Source organism: Drosophila willistoni, unplaced genomic scaffold (assembly GCF_018902025.1).
Source record: "Drosophila willistoni isolate 14030-0811.24 unplaced genomic scaffold, UCI_dwil_1.1 Seg535, whole genome shotgun sequence".
Taxonomy (NCBI): domain Eukaryota; kingdom Metazoa; phylum Arthropoda; class Insecta; order Diptera; family Drosophilidae; genus Drosophila; species Drosophila willistoni.
The window spans coordinates 389,100-413,513 of NW_025814462.1; the positions used below are offsets into that span (position 1 = coordinate 389,100).

At 34.9% G+C, this 24,414-nt stretch overlaps 1 long non-coding RNA gene across 1 annotated transcript; it reads right to left on the reverse strand.

Moving 5' to 3' along the window:
- Positions 1-14,962: 14,962 nt before the first annotated feature.
- On the reverse strand, positions 14,963-16,350 carry LOC124461592. Its single transcript, XR_006955150.1, has 3 exons — positions 16,169-16,350; positions 15,504-16,086; positions 14,963-15,407 (listed from the first exon to the last, which is right to left on the reverse strand). It is a non-coding gene; the product is annotated as an uncharacterized LOC124461592 (long non-coding RNA).
- Positions 16,351-24,414: the final 8,064 nt, after the last annotated feature.

The following is a 24,414-nucleotide window of genomic DNA, read 5'->3' on the forward strand; positions in this document are numbered from 1 at the left end:
ATAAGACTAAATGAGTTTGATTACAAAATTAAATATTTACCTGGCAAAGAAAATCATGTACCAGATGCCCTTTCCAGAGTTAAAATAGATGAAAACTTCAAACTTTCAACAGAAAGCACAGCAGCTACAATTCATGGTGCTCACGAGGATAATGAAAACTACATTCCAATAGTAGAAAGACCCATTAATTATTACAACAGACAAATAGAATTCATTAGAGGTTCAGAAGACAAAGCAGAAACAACAACTAACTTTTACAAAACAAACATAAAAATAACATACAAAGAAATGACCAATGCTTACGCAAGGGATATAATCATAAGATATCTTTGCAGTAAGAACACTGTACTATATTTTCATAATGAGCAAGATTTTCCCATATTCCAACAAGCTTTTATCGAAATAATACAACCAAACGCAAATACAAAAACCTCGAAATTTTCCCATATTCCAACAAGCTTTTATCGAAATAATACAACCAAACGCAAATACAAAAACCTCGAAATCTAGCATTAAGTTAGAGGACCTTGAAACGTTTGCACAATTTAAAGAAATAATCCTAAAACAACATAAAAAATTATTACATCCAGGAATTGAAAAAACGATTAATTTGTTTAAAGAAAAATATTATTTTCCCGATTTTCAAAACCTAATTCAAAACATTATTAATGAATGCTCAGTATGCAATATCGCAAAGACAGAAAATAGAAATACAAAACTAACTTTTGAAATAACACCAGAACTTTTTAATATCAGAGAAAAATACGTCATGGACTTTTACATGATCGACAATTTACAATTCCTTTCATGCATTGACATTTACTCGAAATTTGCAACACTTGTAGAAGTAAAGTCTAGAGATTGGTTAGAAGCCAAGAGGAGCAATTATAAAAGTATTCACTGAAATGGGCAAACCAATAGAAATAAAATCAGACAAAGATTTAGCATTTCTGTGTATAGCACTAAAAAATTGGCTACAAGAAGAAAATGTAAAGTTAGAAATCACATCAAGTAAAAACGGCATCTCAGACGTAGAAAGATTCCATAAAACAGTAAATGAAAAACTCAGAATTATAAATAGTGAAAATGTCATCGAAGATAAATTACTTAAATTTAAAAAAATTCTCTACGTATACAACCATAAGACGACACATAAAACAACTAACCGAACACCAGCGGACACTTTTATCTATGCAGGATCCCCCGACTATAATACCCAAATAAAAAAAATACAACAAATAAACAATTTAAATGAAGATAGACACGACTTCGAAATGGACACTAGATTTAAACAAGCACCATTAGTAAAGTCAAAAACGACAAATCCATTCAAAAAGACAGGAGAAATAAATCAGTTAGACGAGAAACATTTTGAAGAAAGAAATAGAGGACAAAAAGTTACACACTACAAATCAAAATTCAAGAAGAAAAAGAAAGTTAATAAAAGCAAATACGACAATTAATTAATTACAGGTCAACAACTCAAGATGACTTTTTTATGCATCATGCTATTCTTAACATTAAAATCAACATGCAGTCAATCCATTGACATAAACCCAGTAAAAGCACCAAACGGTTACTTAATATTTAAAACAGGAACCATGGACTTACCGACAAACTTTGAATATCATTATTTAAAAGTGAATTTAACTCTAATAGACATTACATATAATAATTTAATGCAACAAGCACAAGAATTTAAAAACCTAATCCATATTCAATACTTAACAGAAAAACTAAGTAGGGAAATTAATGGAATATACATTGTAAAACATAATAAACGAGGACTAATTAACGGAATTGGTTCAATATACAAATATCTTTTTGGTACTTTGATCAGGAAGATAAAGATGAATTAGAAGAAAAAATAAATAATCTTGAAAGCAATAGCGTACAAGCAAACGAACTAAATTACGTAATAGACACTGTTAATAAAGGTTTAGAAGTAATAAACAGCCTCAGGGAAGAAAAAGAAAAATCAGTAAGATTAGAAGTTCTAATCTTTAATTTTGAGCATTTCACAGAATACATTGAAGACATAGAAATGGGCATGCAGCTCACTAGATTAGGAATTTTCAACCCAAAACTTTTAAAACATAATCACTTAAGTCATGTTAATTCGGAAAAACTATTGAATACAAAAACTTCCACCTGGCTTAAACCAAGTTCAAACGAGATATTTATCATTTCAAACATTCCTCAAGAAGTAATAAAAACCCCTATCTTTGAGATACTTCCTTATCCAGACGAGAATAAAAATATTTTGACAGAAAATTCATATGATAAATACTATTTTAATAACAACACTTTGTTCAATAAAAACACAAAACAAATAGAAACTAACGAATGTATAATAGGAATTTTAAATCAAATCCCAACCACTTGTAAATACACTAAGACATATAAGAATTTTCAAACTAATTACATTGAACCAAACATAATTGTAACATGGAATCTACCAAAAACTAAACTTAATCAAAATTGCGTAAACAACGAATTAATAATAGAAGGCAATAACATAATAAAAATTTACGATTGTGCCTTACAACTAAACGAAATATCAATAATAAATTCATTGCTTGACTATAGCCAAAGCATTTATGCAAACAATATCACCAGGCTAGAACATATTTCCTTTATCCAAACAAAAGAGATAATTAACGAACATACGAAATATTATACTGCATTTCAAACTATTACATTAACCACTTTTATACTTACTATAATAAGTTTGATTACATACTTAATCTATAAGTTTAAGGCAATGCCACAAAAATTAATAATTAAGCATTTTCGATCAAATAACAATCGTGGTCCCACAGACATAATCGAAACCCCAATTGTTGAAAAAATTGAGTCCCAAATTATAAACAAAATTGATACTCCAATATTTACAGCCTGAGGACAGGCTATTTTCTTTAGGATGGGGGAGTCATATATCCAACTCCAATACCCAATAACATATAAATATTTCGCCCCCTAAAATTCATAACGTTAAAGTAAACATCCGTTTTTATAAACAATTGTCCCCCTCAAAACCAAAGCGTATGAACGCTAATCCATAAAATTAACATAAACAATTAAACACTTGAAATAATAATTGTCCCCCTAACAACCAAAAGCGTGAGAACGCTAACTCAGCAATTAAAATCGGACCAATCAAATCATCGAAATATCAATCACGCCACCAAAGGGCTCCCAAATTTAGCTTATAAAGATAACCATAAGACATTTTTGTAACCAGTTCTACGTTTTCATTCAAATAATAAAGTACGTTGCTTTTAACTCACAAAACATATCTTTTTTTTCCTTATTGGGAAAATTGGATATTTAATTATATAAACCTCTACATCAAAATTAAGTCCCACAAAAATAAATTCTTTTATTTGGAAATTAGGCGAAATTGTAAAAATAAATTCTTTTATTTGGAAATTTGGCTAAATTTAAAAAGATCCTGTAACCTGTATCCTGTAAGCGTACCAGTCATATCCAAGATTATGTGCAGCACGCAAGGCGACAGACCGTCAGCGCAGATTCTAGGATTGCAGGATGCTCACAGGCATGCTCATCGGACACACAGCTCATGTGAAGTACTGCAGAAAATGAAAGGTTGCGGATGTTCCAAAAACGCTTGCAAACCTCCTGTGTAGCCTTGGCAGCGATGAGGCTTAGGTACATAGGAGTCCATCTGCTGAAAACGCTTCAGGATGCAGCCAAGCGAACAATTTATCAACTCTTGATGTCCTGTCAGACATAAGCCCCCGTTCCCGCACCCCACGGACGAAAATCTGTCTGTGGTACTCCTAGTGGATGGCCTGCTTAAACTAACCTAACCTATATCTAGAAAATCTAACCATTATATTTAACAATTGCAAAGTAATAACTTCTTTACATCAAAATTAAGTGAAAAACAAACGATTCTTCATTAAAATTACACAAATGCACAAAAATCGAGAAGTAATTTTTTAATTAAAAATTAAACTTAGTGTTCGTTAAAATTTCAGAATTTAAAAATTAAAGTTTATGGTGTTTCGTGGTTGTTTTGTTTTAAAAGTATCTATATATCCCGTTTATATTAGTGTTTCCTAAAAACGCGAACTAAATTCAAACTTCGAAACCGCGTCTACGACATTCATACAACATTCAAACATCGTTTCGAAAACAAGTCACAAATTAAAATTTTATGACCACATTAAATTTTTCGCAGATATTTACTTTTAGGTGTACGAAATTCGCAAAATTCGTCTTGTTCTCTTAGGTTCACAATCAAATGTCAAAAACGTGCAGCAGCAGTTTTGAATTACGACGGCTTTGATTTTATATCGATTTGGAGGATTTTGCAATTTGATTGAACCGATTACTCATTGAGGTATTTAAGAATATAGGCATATCATTTCTATGAATATATTTGTGGAATTAAGTCTAGCATCATATATTTAAGAAGCCCTTTTCCGTGGTGAACAAATACTGACTTCATACAATGGAAACTTGCAGTCTCTAAGGCAGTGCATTGGCTGTTTCCACCAAAATGAATTCAGTGTTGTTCGTTTTCATGAAACGATCGTTTTGTTTTCGCTTGTCTAATTGTTTATTCAAATCGCCACACTGAACATTGTCCGTTACAATAAATTCCAAAGACATCATAGGTAAACTTTTATTATGCCACTGTCAAATTCTCTCTTTAGAATGTAGGCAAATGTGTCACCATTTTGGAATATAAGAATTAGTTAGATGGTTTTTCAATTGTAGGTCAAATATGTGAGTAGAAATTTTAATAAATTTCAGTTCTTACAATTCGATAATAGATAGAGAAGCATAAAAGTTAAAGAAGTCGATTTCGGTTTTTTGCTTTAAAGGATGGAATAAATTTTCATTCGTAAAAAAATTGTGTTCACTCCAATCAACTAAGCTGCAAGGCTCACCTGGTTTAAACCAAGTTCAAACGAGATATTTATCATTTCAAACATTCCTCAAGAAATAATAAAAACCCCTTTCTCTGATAAATACTATTTTAATAACAACACTTTGTTCAATAAAAACACAAAACAAATAGAAACTAACGAATGTATAATAGGCATTTTAAATCAAATCCCAACCACTTGTAAATACACTAAGACATATAAGAATTTTCAAACTAATTACATTGAACCAAACATAATTGTAACATGGAATCTAATAAATTCATTGCTTGACTATAGCTAAAGCATTTATGCAAACAATATCACCAGGCTAGAACCTATTTCCTTTATCCAAACAAAAGAGATAATTAACGAACATACGAAATATTATACTGCATTTCAAACTATTACATTAACCACTTTTATACTTACTATAATAAGTTTGATTACATACTTAATCTATAAGTTTAAGGCAATGCCACAAAAATTAATAATTAAGCATTTTCGATCAAATAACAATCGTGGTCCCACAGACATAATCGAAACCCCAATTGTTGAAAAAATTGAGTCCCAAATTATAAACAAAATTGATACTCCAATATTTACAGCCTGAGGGTAGGCTATTTTCTTTAGGATGGGGGAGTCATATATCCAACTCCAATACCCAATAACATATAAATATTTCGCCCCCTAAAATTCATAACGTTAAAGTAAACATCCGTTTTTATAAACAATTGTCCCCCTCAAAACCAAAGCGTATGAACGCTAATCCATAAAATTAACATAAACAATTAAACACTTGAAATAATAATTGTCCCCCTAACAACCAAAAGCGTGAGAACGCTAACTCAGCAATTAAAATCGGACCAATCAAATCATCGAAATATCAATCACGCCACCAAAGGGCTCCCAAATTTAGCTTATAAAGATAACCATAAGACATTTTTGTAACCAGTTCTAAGTTTTCATTCAAATAATAAAGTACGTTGCTTTTAACTCACAAAACATATCTTTTTTTTCCTTATTGGGAAAATTGGATATTTAATTATATAAACCTCTACATCAAAATTAAGTCCCACAAAAATAAATTCTTTTATTTGGAAATTAGGCGAAATTGTAAAAATAAATTCTTTTATTTGGAAATTTGGCTAAATTTAAAAAGATCCTGTAACCTGTATCCTGTAAGCGTACCAGTCATATCCAAGATTATGTGCAGCACGCAAGGCGACAGACCGTCAGCGCAGATTCTAGGATTGCAGGATGCTCACAGGCATGCTCATCGGACACACAGCTCATGTGAAGTACTGCAGAAAATGAAAGGTTGCGGATGTTCCAAAAACGCTTGCAAACCTCCTGTGTAGCCTTGGCAGCGATGAGGCTTAGGTACATAGGAGTCCATCTGCTGAAAACGCTTCAGGATGCAGCCAAGCGAACAATTTATCAACTCTTGATGTCCTGTCAGACATAAGCCCCCGTTCCCGCACCCCACGGACGAAAATCTGTCTGTGGTACTCCTAGTGGATGGCCTGCTTAAACTAACCTAACCTATATCTAGAAAATCTAACCATTATATTTAACAATTGCAAAGTAATAACTTCTTTACATCAAAATTAAGTGAAAAACAAACGATTCTTCATTAAAATTACACAAATGCACAAAAATCGAGAAGTAATTTTTTAATTAAAAATTAAACTTAGTGTTCGTTAAAATTTCAGAATTTAAAAATTAAAGTTTATGGTGTTTCGTGGTTGTTTTGTTTTAAAAGTATCTATATATCCCGTTTATATTAGTGTTTCCTAAAAACGCGAACTAAATTCAAACTTCGAAACCGCGTCTACGACATTCATACAACATTCAAACATCGTTTCGAAAACAAGTCACAAATTAAAATTTTATGACCACATTAAATTTTTCGCAGATATTTACTTTTAGGTGTACGAAATTCGCAAAATTCGTCTTGTTCTCTTAGGTTCACAATCAAATGTCAAAAACGTGCAGCAGCAGTTTTGAATTACGACGGCTTTGATTTTATATCGATTTGGAGGATTTTGCAATTTGATTGAACCGATTACTCATTGAGGTATTTAAGAATATAGGCATATCATTTCTATGAATATATTTGTGGAATTAAGTCTAGCATCATATATTTAAGAAGCCCTTTTCCGTGGTGAACAAATACTGACTTCATACAATGGAAACTTGCAGTCTCTAAGGCAGTGCATTGGCTGTTTCCACCAAAATGAATTCAGTGTTGTTCGTTTTCATGAAACGATCGTTTTGTTTTCGCTTGTCTAATTGTTTATTCAAATCGCCACACTGAACATTGTCCGTTACAATAAATTCCAAAGACATCATAGGTAAACTTTTATTATGCCACTGTCAAATTCTCTCTTTAGAATGTAGGCAAATGTGTCACCATTTTGGAATATAAGAATTAGTTAGATGGTTTTTCAATTGTAGGTCAAATATGTGAGTAGAAATTTTAATAAATTTCAGTTTTTACAATTCGATAATAGATAGAGAAGCATAAAAAGTTAAAGAAGTCGATCTCGGTTTTTGGCTTTAAAGGATGGAATAAATTTTCATTCGTAAAAAAAATTGTGTTCACTCCAATCAGCTAAGCTGCAAGGCTCACCTGGTTTAAACCAAGTTCAAACGAGATATTTATCATTTCAAACATTCCTCAAGAAATAATAAAAACCCCTATCTTTGAGATACTTCCTTATCCAGACGAGAATAAAAATATTTTGACAGAAAATTCATACGATAAATACTATTTTAATAACAACACTTTGTTCAATAAAAACACAAAACAAATAGAAACTAACGAATGTATAATAGGCATTTTAAATCAAATCCCAACCACTTGTAAATACACTAAGACATATAAGAATTTTTAAACTAATTACATTGAACCAAACATAATTGTAACATGGAATCTAATAAATTCATTGCTTGACTATAGCTAAAGCATTTATGCAAACAATATCACCAGGCTAGAACCTATTTCCTTTATCCAAACAAAAGAGATAATTAACGAACATACGAAATATTATACTGCATTTCTAACTATTACATTAACCACTTTTATACTTACTATAATAAGTTTGATTACATACTTAATCTATAAGTTTAAGGCAATGCCACAAAAATTAATAATTAAGCATTTTCGATCAAATAACAATCGTGGTCCCACAGACATAATCGAAACCCCAATTGTTGAAAAAATTGAGTCCCAAATTATAAACAAAATTGATACTCCAATATTTACAGCCTGAGGACAGGCTATTTTCTTTAGGATGGGGGAGTCATATATCCAACTCCAATACCCAATAACATATAAATATTTCGCCCCCTAAAATTCATAACGTTAAAGTAAACATCCGTTTTTATAAACAATTGTCCCCCTCAAAACCAAAGCGTATGAACGCTAATCCATAAAATTAACATAAACAATTAAACACTTGAAATAATAATTGTCCCCCTAACAACCAAAAGCGTGAGAACGCTAACTCAGCAATTAAAATCGGACCAATCAAATCATCGAAATATCAATCACGCCACCAAAGGGCTCCCAAATTTAGCTTATAAAGATAACCATAAGACATTTTTGTAACCAGTTCTAAGTTTTCATTCAAATAATAAAGTACGTTGCTTTTAACTCACAAAACATATCTTTTTTTTCCTTATTGGGAAAATTGGATATTTAATTATATAAACCTCTACATCAAAATTAAGTCCCACAAAAATAAATTCTTTTATTTGGAAATTAGGCGAAATTGTAAAAATAAATTCTTTTATTTGGAAATTTGGCTAAATTTTAAAAGATCCTGTAACCTGTATCCTGTAAGCGTACCAGTCATATCCAAGATTATGTGCAGCACGCAAGGCGACAGACCGTCAGCGCAGATTCTAGGATTGCAGGATGCTCACAGGCATGCTCATCGGACACACAGCTCATGTGAAGGACTGCAGAAAATGAAAGGTTGCGGATGTTCCAAAAACGGATGTTGCGGATGTTCCAAACGCCTGAAAACGCTTCAGGATGCAGCCAAGCGAACAATTTATCAACTCTTGATGTCCTGTCAGACATAAGCCCCCGTTCCCGCACCCCACGGACGAAAATCTGTCTGTGGTACTCCTAGTGGATGGCCTGCTTAAACTAACCTAACCTATATCTAGAAAATCTAACCATTATATTTAACAATTGCAAAGTAATAACTTCTTTACATCAAAATTAAGTGAAAAACAAACGATTCTTCATTAAAATTACACGAATGCACAAAAATCGAGAAGTAATTTTTTAATTAAAAATTAAACTTAGTGTTCGTTAAAATTTCAGAATTTAAAAATTAAAGTTTATGGTGTTTGTGGTTGTTTTGTTTTAAAAGTATCTATATATCCCGTTTATATTAGTGTTTCCTAAAAACGCGAACTAAATTCAAACTTCGAAACCGCGTCTACGACATTCATACAACATTCAAACATCGTTTCAAAAACAAGTCACAAATTAAAATTTTATGACCACATTAAATTTTTCGCAGATATTTACTTTTAGGTGTACGAAATTCGCAAAATTCGTCTTGTTCTCTTAGGTTCACAATCAAATGTCAAAAACGTGCAGCAGCAGTTTTGAATTACGACGGCTTTGATTTTATATCGATTTGGAGGATTTTGCAATTTGATTAAACCGATTACTCATTGAGGTATTTAAGAATATAGGCATATCATTTCTATGAATATATTTGTGGAATTAAGTCCAGCATCATATATTTAAGAAGCCCTTTTCCGTGGTGAACAAATACTGACTTCATACAATGGAAACTTGCAGTCTCTAAGGCAGTGCATTGGCTGTTTCCACCAAAATGAATTCAGTGTTGTTCGTTTTCATGAAACGATCGTTTTGTTTTCGCTTGTCTAATTGTTTATTCAAATCGCCACACTGAACATTGTCCGTTGCAATAAATTCCAAAGACATCATAGGTAAACTTTTATTATGCCACTGTCAAATTCTCTCTTTAGAATGTAGGCAAATGTGTCACCATTTTGGAATATAAGAATTAGTTAGATTCAATTGTTTTTCAATTGTAGGTCAAATATGTGAGTAGAAATTTTAATAAATTTCAGTTTTTACAATTCGATAATAGATAGAGAAGCATAAAAAGTTAAAGAAGTCGATCTCGGTTTTTTGCTTTAAAGGATGGAATAAATTTTCATTCGTAAAAAAAATTGTGTTCACTCCAATAAGCTAAGCTGCAAGGCTCACATATAGAAGCTAATAATGCAGTGTCAACGGAATGTAAGAATGAACGATTTAATCTACCTTCAGCGGATTAGAGTTAATGATTATTAAAATTACCAAGAACTCTTGCCAGTGCAAAAGCTGAAGGTACAAACAAAGTAGTAAAATTTCGAATTTTTCCGTGGCTACGGCAAGGGGATTCGAACCCGTATCGAATATATATAGCGGAGTAAGCAGCTCAACGCGCTTGACCATCGTATGAAAACAACTTGTTGCTCAGTCGGCAACAGCTCTAAATTAACAGAGCTTTCTTTGAATCTGAAATGGCTCGCAAATGATGCTGTTAACATAACATTAGATACAACTATTTCCGTTAAGCACCGATATAATTTATTAAAATTTTCTTTAATTTGTGATTTAGTTACTAATTTATAACCTGCAATTATAGATTGAACAGTATTTTAGGTGTTTAGGTCAAACTCACAAACATGGGAGTAAAAAATTAGTAAATAACATGAATACGTAACAATTTTTAAATCAATGGGCAGAGAATAATTAGTTGTTTGTCAAGACATAAAATTTGGTGATTTATTTTTAACCATATCCTTGCTCAGTAAAATTTTTAAACTGCGAAGTGCGAAGCTCGAAGCTTAGAAGTTGGTTTCCGGTGTTAATTGTTTAAACGGGTTCAGTTTTGCCTTGTCCCATTTTGTTAAGATTTGCCTTCTTGACATTTCAGATAATTAATCAAACTCTCTCTTCGCTTATTTGAAGAAACCAACATAAAGTTGAATATCTCGGAAAGGGATAAAATTTATGGTTTGTATGATTTGATCTTCACAGAAGAAGATTCTGAAATTTTCTTTTTTCCAAATGCTGCAACCCAGGTTGGTAATGGAAATAAGAATAATTGCAGCTCTATTGAGATACAAATTGAATTTTGTGCAAATAAAAAAGTACTTTGAAATGTCAGAGAATTTAAGAAAAGAAAAACAAAAAGTCAAACTTTTCAATAAAAAAAATCGACATTTAAGAATTCTTTTGCAAACGGAAAAGGCACGAAAAATTAAATATCTGAAAGAAAAAAACTCAAACAAAAATATTTTTGAAAATATAAAGAAAAAATGCCTATCAAAGAATTCAAACATGATTTGCACTATGTTACTGAAAAACAAGCTATCGTGGATAGAAGATGAAAAAATAATTGCTCAAAGCATTAATTATACTATACACGCATAGGTAATAAAGTCGCCAAAATGTATGTAACAGGCAGAAGGAAGCTTCTCGGATCCCATAAAGTATATATATTTTTGATCAGGATCAACAACCGCGTCGATCTAGCCATGTCCGTCCGTCCGTCCGTCTGTATGAACACGCAGATCTCGGAGACTATAAGAGCTAGAGCCAACAAATTTGGTATGTAGACTCATGTGATATGTAAATATATAGAGTTAATTGGAATTTTGGCCACGCCCCCTTACACCCCCAGAATTTACACAAAACTGTTTTTCTCAAAAAGTATAACAGATAGAGACATCAAATTTGGTTTGTATACTCGTTTAGTTAGCGCGCAGAAAAAAATTGTTCCAACTTTTTGCCACGGCACCTTCCGCACCCGAAATTTACATAAAACTGATTTTTTTAAAAACTATCAAAGCTACCGACATTTAATTTGGTATGTAAGCTACCTTAATAGACGCGCAGATATTGACTATTTAAAAATTTTGCCACCCCCATTTCCGCCCCCGCCAATTAAACAAAACTGATTTTCTCGAAAACTAACAGAGTTAAAGTCACCAAATTTAGTATGTGTACTGGCTTAGTATGCGCACAGAATATATATATTTTAAAATGTTGCCACGCCCACTTACTCCTCCATAAATTATAAAAAACCGATTGCCTCTTGCAAATTTTTGACCATCGCAATAAAATTTGGCGGACTAATTAATCTTATCTATTTCTACCAAACTACCAAATTTTATTGAAATCGGACTAGAACCATGCAAAACATGCGTATAAACGTATTTTGATACGCGATCCATAAGGGCAGAATTAACCGTTGGCTAGTGGCGGCGCTAGAGTGCTCGTGTATTTGTAGAGTGAGCGAGATAGCATATGGTTATGAGGCATGTTAAAACAATTTAATAGACATACATTTTGTTTTCGAAATTTTAAATATTTGTTTCACCTGGTGTATGGTATACCCAAGTCGACGAGTCGACTTACTTACTTCATTTTTATTCTTCGAAGGCCTATATGAATGAGATTGGATAAGTGGAAGGATTTGTGGATGATGTCTACGAAAAAACTGACGCTTTATGTAAGCAAATATGTGTTTTCATGGTGAGGGGGCTATATGCCAACTGCTCATAAGTTAACACAATTTGTAGATTCAAATATAAGAGCCGCAAGAACCCTAGGCCTTTTTATAAGAGCAGTAGCATGCGGTCAAGGCCCAACAATCGAGGGGCATTCAATAAACTTGGAATACTTAACGAAGCACCCTATTTTTCTCTGGATGACCAGAAAATATATAGCATATATGATGTCCCCCACCTCACAAAATCCATTAGAAACATTCTAATGCGAGATTCTATTGAGACTCCTGATGGTACAGTCTCCTGGCATGTAGTGGTGAGATTGCTTGAAATTGACACGAGCAACACTTCTACAAGAATTTGCCCACAATTAACAAGGAAACACATATTTCAAAATTTTTTCGAAAAGATGAAGGTTAAATATGCAACGCAGGTATTTAGCCAAACAGTATCATCCGCCATTAAAACATTGATTCAACATGGCAAATTTATTTATTTATTATAAATTTATAGAAAAAGTAAACAGGTTGTTTGATTGCTTGAATAGCAGTAATTTTTATGATAGAAATATGAATAAATCAGCGATCCAGAAAGACAGTGACAACGAACAATACATAATAGAAATGAGAGACTATTTTAAGAAGTGTCTTTATCGCAGAAAAGTTTATTGTTTAGATGGAATAGTTCTATTAATAAACGCAATACTAATGCTTACAAGCGATATTTGGAATGAAGGGCACGGAGTATTCTTTTTAATGTTGTCACGTCTAAACCAAGATGCGCTAGAACATGTATTTTACCTAATAAGAAGTAGGTGTGGCACAAACATGTATTTTACCTAATAAGAAGTATTGGTGGCACAAACAATAATCCTATGTTATTCGAATTCAATGCAATAATATCAAAAATGTTGTCAATGAAATTAATAACTTCAAAAACGACAACAGGTAATTGCGAGCCAGATGAAGATATGCTAATAAATGTTATTGAAGAAACAAAGCATGAACTGGCAATTGAAAACGTAAATGACCAAGATCAGGTATATTACGAAGATTTTAACATAATCTTAGATGAAAATATGAAGGATGAAGTATCCGAGGCTGATAAAGAACAGCCAACTGAAATCAGTATAGCCACTGATAATTCATTGAAATATTTCGTAGGATTTGTTATGCATAAAGCCCAACCAAAGTTCAATTGCGATACGTGCAAAGAACTTTTAAAAGAAGAGATCGCAAATTATGAGGAATCGGAATTTTTTATGATTAACAAAAATTTTAAAACTATAAACAAGAACCTAAAGCTTAAAGCCCCACAAAATCATTTATTTAACTTGATAAAGCAGCATTAAAACATTAAAACAGCAAATAAAAGAAAAAATTATTAATGAATGCCTTTCGAATATTGAGAAGGACCCGAATTACTTAGATTGGTACAGTGAATCGCATGAATGCAGCGAGCATCGAAAATTTATTCTAAATTTAAAATAAATAGCAAATGTCTGATGGAAAGTTCATGCGGTGCTTCTGAAAAGCACAAAAGCAATAAGAAAATAGAAATTTTACAGTCTTAAAAATAACCAGAGGGCCGGGGCTAACTTCGACCGCGTCAAAGTTTGTATACCCTTGCAACTTTTTTGGTAATTTTTTCCTTACCTATAGCCATCAAAGTGGAAAAACGTTTAAGCTAAAAGGGCTAATGTTTCCGAAAGAACCGCCTACAATCTTAGCATAGGAAATAACGAAGATATTGATCAAAGTCACTGTTTTATACCGATCGTTCCTATGGGAGCTATATGATATAGTTACCCGATCTTTATCAAATTTTGCACAGCCATTGACAGATATATTAAACTAACAAATGTTTAATTTGAAAGCAATCGCGTCAAAAGTAACGAAGTTATTGAGGAAAGTCACTTTTTTCGAAAGATAGTTGCTATGGGAGCTTTATGATATAGTCACCCGATCTTGGCATAGTCGTTTATATGTGTAATTTACTCAACTATATTAAATTTCATGAGCATAGCTCAGAAAATAACGAAGTTATTAAGAAAAGTCACTGTTCGTGATTTTGCCATTTGTATGGGAGCTATATGATATAGTGATCCGATCCGGCTGAATCCGAGATATACAACGCCTGCAGTATATACAAGCCTACATGCAAAATTTCAACTCTGTAGCTCTTACGGTCCCTAGACCGTATTACTCCTCCTAAGGAGTTTGCGTTTATCCAGACGGACGGACGGACGGACGGACGGACGGACGAACGGACATGGCGATTTGAACTCGTCTCGTCGTGCTGATCAAGAATATATATACTTTATATGGTCAGAGATGCTTCCTTCTATGCGTTGCACACTTTTGACCAAAATTAATATACCCTTTTTGCAAGGGTATAAAAAAAGGTCGATAAGCAACAGAGTCGGTATTCTGGGAATGTCCGTCCGTCAGGGGTAATTTTTTAAAATATAGATGTGGGACTCGTAGTGCAATCCCACTTTTTCCTCCCGAATTTCTAGGCCGTTTTTACTCACAATCAATCGTACAGTTTTATTCGACATTATTTCTTTACACATTTATCACTTAATTATTACATAACTATACTCTTTTTATTCGAGCAGCCACGAGGAACACAACCGGTCGACACAACTTGACGCCATTGAACTCTTTTCGCAATAATATCGATGGTTTGTCATCGATATCGTTGATAACCTTCAAATTATGCACCTCTGAACTGGTTCAATACAATCGACCGCTTCTCGTCTCTCGACCCATTCCCACATTCGGCCGGACTGACTTATCATTCGCCTCGAATGTTGAATCGTCTGATGAATTCACTTGACCATTCCAAGACTTCATATACTCTGTGACAGTTGAGGTTTTCCCAGGACCTTGGTGATCTCCTACCTTTTCTACGTCATATCGTCCATGAGACTTAACTTTCACCACCCTATATGATCCAAAATATTTAGCCTTAAGTTTTAATCCTGAACCATATTGCGTTCGCTTAATTGCTATCAAATCATAAATTTTATACTCAACTAACTTTTTGCGTTTTTTGTTATAGCTTTTCCTCTTGGATTCTCTCCATATTATGCTGAGCTTCCTGACGAACGTTAGTGCGTTCAACTTCCAGCTCTTCTATGGCTTCCTCTTCCAAAAGTTCTTGTAACTCAGGGAAACTATTAGTCCTCATCTCAACCCCGGTTAATAATTTTTCTACTGTTGAGTCCACAATACCTTTATCAACGAAAGATAAACGCTTCGGCCGTTCGTATACTGGGCATTCGTCACTTAATAATATTTTCATTTCGACTGGACTCTTCTTTGACGGTTGTGGTACATAACTGTGAATAAGCTGCTTGACTTCTTTGACGTCCGATTTAGTTATATGGCACAAATCTATTTCACTCTTTCCTTCTTCAGCTAATAAAAACAAACTCTCAAATTCCTGTAACATACCCTTCGGAGTTTTCACTTCTTCATTGTGTACAGTTTCTTTCGCTTCTGTGTTTGGCATCACTTCTTCTTCTTTAGGCTTAAAAGTAGCATTTCCCTTTGTGATAACCATATCAGCTAATTCTAAAATGTGGTTTCCAATCACTACTTCATAGTCAATATCCTCTTTTCTATAAACATGGAACGTTAAGGGCCATTGAAGACCATCAATAGTAACCTGCGCTTTAAAACTACCTATAGTAATTAACTCACTTTTACACACTCCCAATAAACGGTTTCAATGGAAACCAGCCAGCTCAACTTTTCCACATGATATTGTTTTGAAAATTGATTTCCTTTGACATTGTACTTTCGGGCATACTGATGCTTTATGCCCTATCTGATCGCATTTAAAGCACTTAATCTTCGGACACTCACTCATCAAATGAGATACTTCGCCACACTTAAAGCATTCTCTCGGTTGTTTAGATATTTCCGCTTTTCTATCATCCTTCTCATTATGATTTCTGTTTCTATTTACCAGTTGATGGCGACCAAAGTAAACCTTTTGGTAAATTGTAATCTGTTCCTTCAGCTGAATGACTGTCTTTGCCTGATTCAAGTTACTTTTGTTAGCTTTTGAATCAGGTATTCCTTCTATGAAATATTCTATAAATATATTTTACAAAAGTATAATCACTAACCATAGAACACATAGATGGGACAAACTCATGATTTTTTGATTGCAAACGCTAGCCTAGTCATGGAACCTCAGAGAACTTCGGGAAAACCCGAACGTTCGTACTCTCAATGAGAGCGTAAAGTGGGGAGAGGGCCAAGCAGATACGAAAATAATTCAGTCTAGCACAGACTACAGAACGACGAAGGCAGGCCTATGTCGCTTGTGATTTCGTTCTGTCTATGTATGTGTACACTCGTCGGTACATGCTCAGGCTTCGTAGTGTGTGTGTGACGTGAAGTTTTACAACATCGCATTTCAATAGCTCGCTCGACCAAAATTTTTAATTTTCGACAAAACAGCGACAATGCGAATAGGATATCCCTGTGGAAAGAATATCAAAATATTGATCATTACTATGTATCTGGTGTGCGATAGTGTCCTGCATCATGTCTGTCGATTATTCAAGAATATTTTTTTTATTTAATAAATAAAAAAAAAAAAAATAAAAAATAAAAAAAAAAAAAAAAAAAAAAAAAAAAAAAAAAAAAAAAAAAAAAAAAAAAAAAAAAATAAGCACGACGAGTGGAATCGAACAGACATTCAAGACACATAAAGCGACATCTATCATTACAGCCACGGATACATCGAAGGATGCAATATCTTGATATTCTTTCCAAGGGCATATCTATTCGCATTGTCGTTTTGTCGAAATTAAAATTTTGTCGGCGAGCTATTGAATGCATGTTGTAAACTTCACGTCACACCACACTACGAAGCTGAGCTGTACGAGTGTACACATACATAGACAGAACGAATCACAACGACATAGCCTGCTTCGTCGTTCTGTAGTCTGTGCTAGACTGAATTATTTTCGTATCTGCTTGGCCCTCTCCCCACTTTACGCTCTCATTGAGAGTACGAACGTTCGGGTTTTCCCGAAGTTCTCTGAGGTTCCATGACTAGGCTAGCGTTTGCAATCAAAAAATCATGAGTTTGTCCCATCTATGTGTTCTATGGTTAGTGATTATACTTTTGTAAAATATATTTATAGAATATTTCATAGAAGGAATACCTGATTCAAAAGCTAACAAAAGTAACTTGAATCAGGCAAAGACAGTCATTCAGCTGAAGGAACAGATTACAATTTACCAAAAGGTTTACTTTGGTCGCCATCAACTGGTAAATAGAAACAGAAATCATAATGAGAAGGATGATAGAAAAGCGGAAATATCTAAACAACCGAGAGAATGCTTTAAGTGTGGCGAAGTATCTCATTTGATGAGTGAGTGTCCGAAGATTAAGTGCTTTAAATGCGATCAGATAGGGCATAAAGCATCAGTATGCCCGAAAGTACAATGTCAAAGGAAATCAATTTTCAAAACAATATCATGTGGAAAAGTTGAGCTGGCTGGTTTCCATTGAAACCGTTTATTGGGAGTGTGTAAAAGTGAGTTAATTACTATAGGTAGTTTTAAAGCGCAGGTTACTATTGATGGTCTTCAATGGCCCTTAACGTTCCATGTTTATAGAAAAGAGGATATTGACTATGAAGTAGTGATTGGAAACCACATTTTAGAATTAGCTGATATGGTTATCACAAAGGGAAATGCTACTTTTAAGCCTAAAGAAGAAGAAGTGATGCCAAACACAGAAGCGAAAGAAACTGTACACAATGAAGAAGTGAAAACTCCGAAGGGTATGTTACAGGAATTTGAGAGTTTGTTTTTATTAGCTGAAGAAGGAAAGAGTGAAATAGATTTGTGCCATATAACTAAATCGGACGTCAAAGAAGTCAAGCAGCTTATTCACAGTTATGTACCACAACCGTCAAAGAAGAGTCCAGTCGAAATGAAAATATTATTAAGTGACGAATGCCCAGTATACGAACGGCCGAAGCGTTTATCTTTCGTTGATAAAGGTATTGTGGACTCAACAGTAGAAAAATTATTAACCGGGGTTGAGATGAGGACTAATAGTTTCCCTGAGTTACAAGAACTTTTGGAAGAGGAAGCCATAGAAGAGCTGGAAGTTGAACGCACTAACGTTCGTCAGGAAGCTCAGCATAATATGGAGAGAATCCAAGAGGAAAGCTATAACAAAAAACGCAAAAAGTTAGTTGAGTATAAAATTTATGATTTGATAGCAATTAAGCGAACGCAATATGGTTCAGGATTAAAACTTAAGGCTAAATATTTTGGATCATATAGGGTGGTGAAAGTTAAGTCTCATGGACGATATGACGTAGAAAAGGTAGGAGATCACCAAGGTCCTGGGAAAACCTCAACTGTCACAGAGTATATGAAGTCTTGGAATGGTCAAGTGAATTCATCAGACGATTCAACATTCGAGGCGAATGATAAGTCAGTCCGGCCGAATGTGGGAATGGGTCGAGAGACGAGAAGCGGTCGATTGTATTGAACCAGTTCAGAGGTGCATAATTTGAAGGTTATCAACGATATCGATGACAAACCATCGATATTATTGCGAAAAGAGTTCAATGCGTCAAGTTGTGTCGACCGGTTGTGTTCCTCGTGGCTGCTCGAATAAAAAGAGTATAGTTATGTAATAATTAAGTGATAAATGTGTAAAGAAATAATGTCGAATAAAACTGTACGATTGATTGTGAGTAAAAACGGCCTAGAAATTCGGGAGGAAAAAGTGGGATTGCACTACGAGTCCCACATCTATATTTTAAAAAATTACCCCTGACGGACGGACATTCCCAGAATACCGACTCTGTTGCTTATCGACCTTTTTTTATACCCTTGCAAAAAGGGTATATTAATTTTGGTCAAAAGTGTGCAACGCATAGAAGGAAGCATCTCTGACCATATAAAGTATATATATTCTTGATCAGCACGACGAGACGAGTTCAAATCGCCATGTCCGTTCGTCCGTCCGTCCGTCCGTCCGTCCGTCCGTCCGTCCGTCCGTCCGTCCGTCCGTCCGTCCGTCTGGATAAACGCAAACTCCTTAGGAGGAGTAATACGGTCTAGGGACCGTAAGAGCTACAGAGTTGAAATTTTGCATGTAGGCTTGTATATACTGCAGGCGTTGTATATCTCGGATTCAGCCGGATCGGATCACTATATCATATAGCTCCCATACAAATGGCAAAATCACGAACAGTGACTTTTCTTAATAACTTCGTTATTTTCTGAGCTATGCTCATGAAATTTAATATAGTTGAGTAAATTACACATATAAACGACTATGCCAAGATCGGGTGACTATATCATAAAGCTCCCATAGCAACTATCTTTCGAAAAAAGTGACTTTCCTCAATAACTTCGTTACTTTTGACGCGATTGCTTTCAAATTAAACATTTGTTAGTTTAATATATCTGTCAATGGCTGTGCAAAATTTGATAAAGATCGGGTAACTATATCATATAGCTCCCATAGGAACGATCGGTATAAAACAGTGACTTTGATCAATATCTTCGTTATTTCCTATGCTAAGATTGTAGGCGGTTCTTTCGGAAACATTAGCCCTTTTAGCTTAAACGTTTTTCCACTTTGATGGCTATAGGTAAGGAAAAAATTACCAAAAAAGTTGCAAGGGTATACAAACTTTGACGCGGTCGAAGTTAGCCCCGGCCCTCTGGTTATTTTTAAGACTGTAAAATTTCTATTTTCCTATTGCTTTTGTGCTTTTCAGAAGCACCGCATGAACTTTCCATCAGACATTTGCTATTTTTTTTAAATTTAGAATAAATTTTCGATGCTCGCTGCATTCATGCGATTCACTGTACCAATCTAAGTAATTCGGGTCCTTCTCAATATTCGAAAGGCATTCATTAATAATTTTTTCTTTTATTTGCTGTTTTAATGTTTTAATGCTGCTTTATCAAGTTAAATAAATGATTTTGTGGGGCTTTAAGCTTTAGGTTCTTGTTTATAGTTTTAAAATTTTTGTTAATCATAAAAAATTCCGATTCCTCATAATTTGCGATCTCTTCTTTTAAAAGTTCTTTGCACGTATCGCAATTGAACTTTGGTTGGGCTTTATGCATAACAAATCCTACGAAATATTTCAATGAATTATCAGTGGCTATACTGATTTCAGTTGGCTGTTCTTTATCAGCCTCGGATACTTCATCCTTTATATTTTCATCTAAGATTGTCTAAGGTCCGTGGAATGGTAAAGTAATGATTCTGGTACTGACGTTAATTCGGTTCCAATCAGGAAATGCCCAGGTGTGAGAGCATTGAAAACGTTGGGGTCATCTGAAGTGGGTGCTATTGGCCTTGAATTAAGGATAGCTTCCACATCCGAGAACACAGTGAGTAGTTCCTCAAAAGTAAGAGATGCGTTTGAAATATTCTTCAGAGCCAGTGTCTTCGCTGATTTCACTGACGCTTCCCAGAGGCCGCCAAAGTGTGGAGCTCTAGGGGGGATAAAGCAAAAGTTAAATCCTTTAATTGAACTATATGTTTTTATGTGATCTATGACGTCTGAGTTAAACAATTTTGACTTAATCTCAGCTAGCCTTGTATCAGCGCCAACAAAGTTTGTGGCGTTTCGCACAAAATGCGCAATGGTACACCACGGCGCGCTACAAATCTACGTATACAAAACAGAAATGCATTTGTTGACTATTCGGAGACTAATTCAATATGAATCGCCTTTGAAGCAAAACATACAAAAATTGCCGCATATGTTTTGTACGACGGCTTTCCGCGAATCCTGTAAGACGTGAAAAATGGGCCGCAAAATTCTACTCCTGTTACTAGGAATGGGAATTCGTTCTCGTAAAAGAGATAAAATAAACTTTGGGCCAGCATGAAGATTTTTGTTGGGCAAGAATTCGATGTATAACTTGGTAAAACGATGATTTTGAGGTACCAGGGCCTGGTGCTTGGCGTTGAATGGAAGGTCTCCGTTTTCGAGACGTCCTCCGACTCTCATTACACATACTGCAGTTTGTTCAAATGTCATTGTGTGCATGAATGGTGTCAAACGCTGTAGACACGGTGTTAAGGTTTGTTTGTTTTTTAGTAAAGATATTTCATCAGCATAACATTCTTGTTGTATTAGTGCAACAATTTTCCAAAATGATTGATACATTTCTGTCTCAGTAATGCGAATATCGGCTATTGATGATGAACTTAGAGTGCGATCAGGCTTCACTTTGTTCACGCTACGATAGAGGTATGAAACAATTCGAACGATTCGAATATACGATGAAGAATTATTTATGATCATATTTAGAATAGATTGTGAATTAGCGTTGTCTGCTCTGCTACAAAGAAGTGCTGACTTGGTTCTTACTTCGATAGGCGGCGGAAGTGGTTCCCTAAGAATTGGCCATTCGGCCTTAGACAATTTTAAGAATGTTGGCCCTGTTATCCACATGCTTGTTTGCAGCTCTGATGTCCGACAACCACGAGAAACAATGTCTGCTGGATTCTTGTTAGAAGGGACGTGCTTCCATATTATTTCTTCCGTGTGTTGTTGTAACTCTGATACTCTATTTGCTACAAAACAATTTAGTGTTGATGCATGAAGTTTCAGCCATTGCAGAACAATTTTTGAATCGGTCCAAAAGTATACCTTGTCGATGTATAATATTAATGTCCTTTCGAATTTGCGCCAAGTCCGACTGAGCAACAATGCTCCGCACAGTTCTAACTTAGGCAATGACTGTGTCTTGGTAGGTGCTATCTTTGATTTCGCAACGAGTAAAGTGACTTTGAATCCACTCGGGAGTTCTGATCGAACATAAAGGCAGCATCCGTACGCTCTTTCGGATGCGTCAGCGAATCCGTGTATTTCGCATCGATACGTTTTTGATGTGTTCACAAATCGTGGTATTTGTAGATTTGATAAGTCTTTTAGATCCTGTAAAAGTTCTTTCCATCTTTCCTTAATTCGACCATCGACAGGCTCATCCCAATCTAGGCCCTTGAGTGTCAAGTCTTGCATAAGAATTTTGCACCGAACAATTACCGGACTTATGAATCCCAGCAAGTCAAACATTCTTGCTACTACTGAAAGAATTGATCGTTTGGTAAATGGTTCTTGGTGGTCACAAATGTATCGAAATGTAAAGATGTCACTACTGGGCATCCACGTCGTTCCTAGAGTTTTGGTAGTGTCTTGATCTTCCATGGCGATAAATACTTCGTCCTCTGAAGTTGTCGTAATTTCCTTGCAGTTGCTACTAAATTTTGTAAGATGCAATCCAGCCTGTGCTAAGATGTCTACTGTATCATTTTTAATGTGTTGAAGCTCGGTTACGCTATCAGCTCCGGTTAGCAAGTCATCCACATATAAGTCGTTGCGTAATGTTTTAGCTCCTATAGGATGATTATGTGAGTACAAGTCGGCAATATGGTGAACGCCTCTGATAGCTAAGAAGGGTGCAGCTGACATGCCATATGTCACGGTGTTGAGCTCGTAAGTTTTTAGTTCTTCTGTTTTTGTTGGTCGCCATACAATGCGCTGAAATCTCCGGTCTCTTGGATCTATGACAAATTGGCGATACATCTTGGCTATGTCGCCTGTAAGTGCATACCTGTTCAGACGAAATGATAGAAATGTTATAAATAGGTCTTGTTGAATTGTGGGGCCAATCATTAACAGCTCATTTAATGATTTTCCCGATGATGTTTTAGCCGAAACATCAAACACAACTCTAAGTTTCGTAGTAACGCTTTGCGGACGCAACACGCAATGATGAGGTATGTAATAATGCGGTTCGTTGTGGCTTGCGACAGTTTTGGTAGACATGTGGCCAAGTTTACATACTCGTTGATGAAATCTACATATGCTTTTTTTAGTTGATCGTCGTGGTCGAGACGATTTTCTAAGGATTTGAAACGCAGTACTGCGTTGTCGTAGGATAATCCTAATTTCTCTGGGGGTTCCTTAAATGGAAGTCGAACTTGGAGTCTTCCATCCGATTTTACAATTGCATTTTTACAAAAATGGCTTTCGCATTACTGTTCTTCTTTGGTTTGTCGGTTACCAACAAACTCACAGTCTTCAATTTCCCAAAATCTTTTAACTAGAAGATCAAGTGATAGGTTGTCGTGTACCAACAAATATTGTTGTCGAGGCCTATCGTGTGTGGTTTCCAAATTTCCACCAACTATCCATCCATATTCCGAGTTGATTAAATATGGCATGTTTTCGAACAAGCCTTGCTGACCATCGAGGATTGCTGCAAACAGCCCATTCGTGTTTATTAAAATGTGTATCTTGTGAGGCTCGTTGAAATACGGATCGGCTAGATTGATATCCGTAGGTATGGTCCAATTTGATGTATCGATATGCTCGTGTGGTTGCTGAGCACAACTTTTCTTAATGATGGCAAAGTTGGCGAACCACGTAAATGATGAATGATGAATATTGTGGCACACGCATTGTGTTTAATGCCTTGACTGCTTCCGGTAACGCCGCTGAATTCTTGAGATACACGAGTCCTATCCAGATTTAGACGCTTGGCAGTGTTCTTCTGTTATAAAATTAAGTTCAGAACATGAATCTAAAAGTGCCCGTACAGTATGTAAATGGCCAGACTTATCCATTATGTGAACCAATGCTGTAGAAAGCATCCCCTTTTTATCAGTGTTCGTTAATAACGAAGTGCTTTGTGAATTAGTTATTGGATTAACAGATTGAATCGATGATGATAGGTTTTTTATCGGGGTGGAAGCGAATTGATGCAATAACGTATGATGAGCCGATCGGCACACCTTGCACCGGGAGAGTGAGGGACAATCCTTCACGCGATGTCCCGTTCGCAGACACTTAAGACATGTGTTGAGGAACCAATTGTCATTTAATTTATATTGCTTACGCAGCAAGGCAAAGACTCATGAATGATCT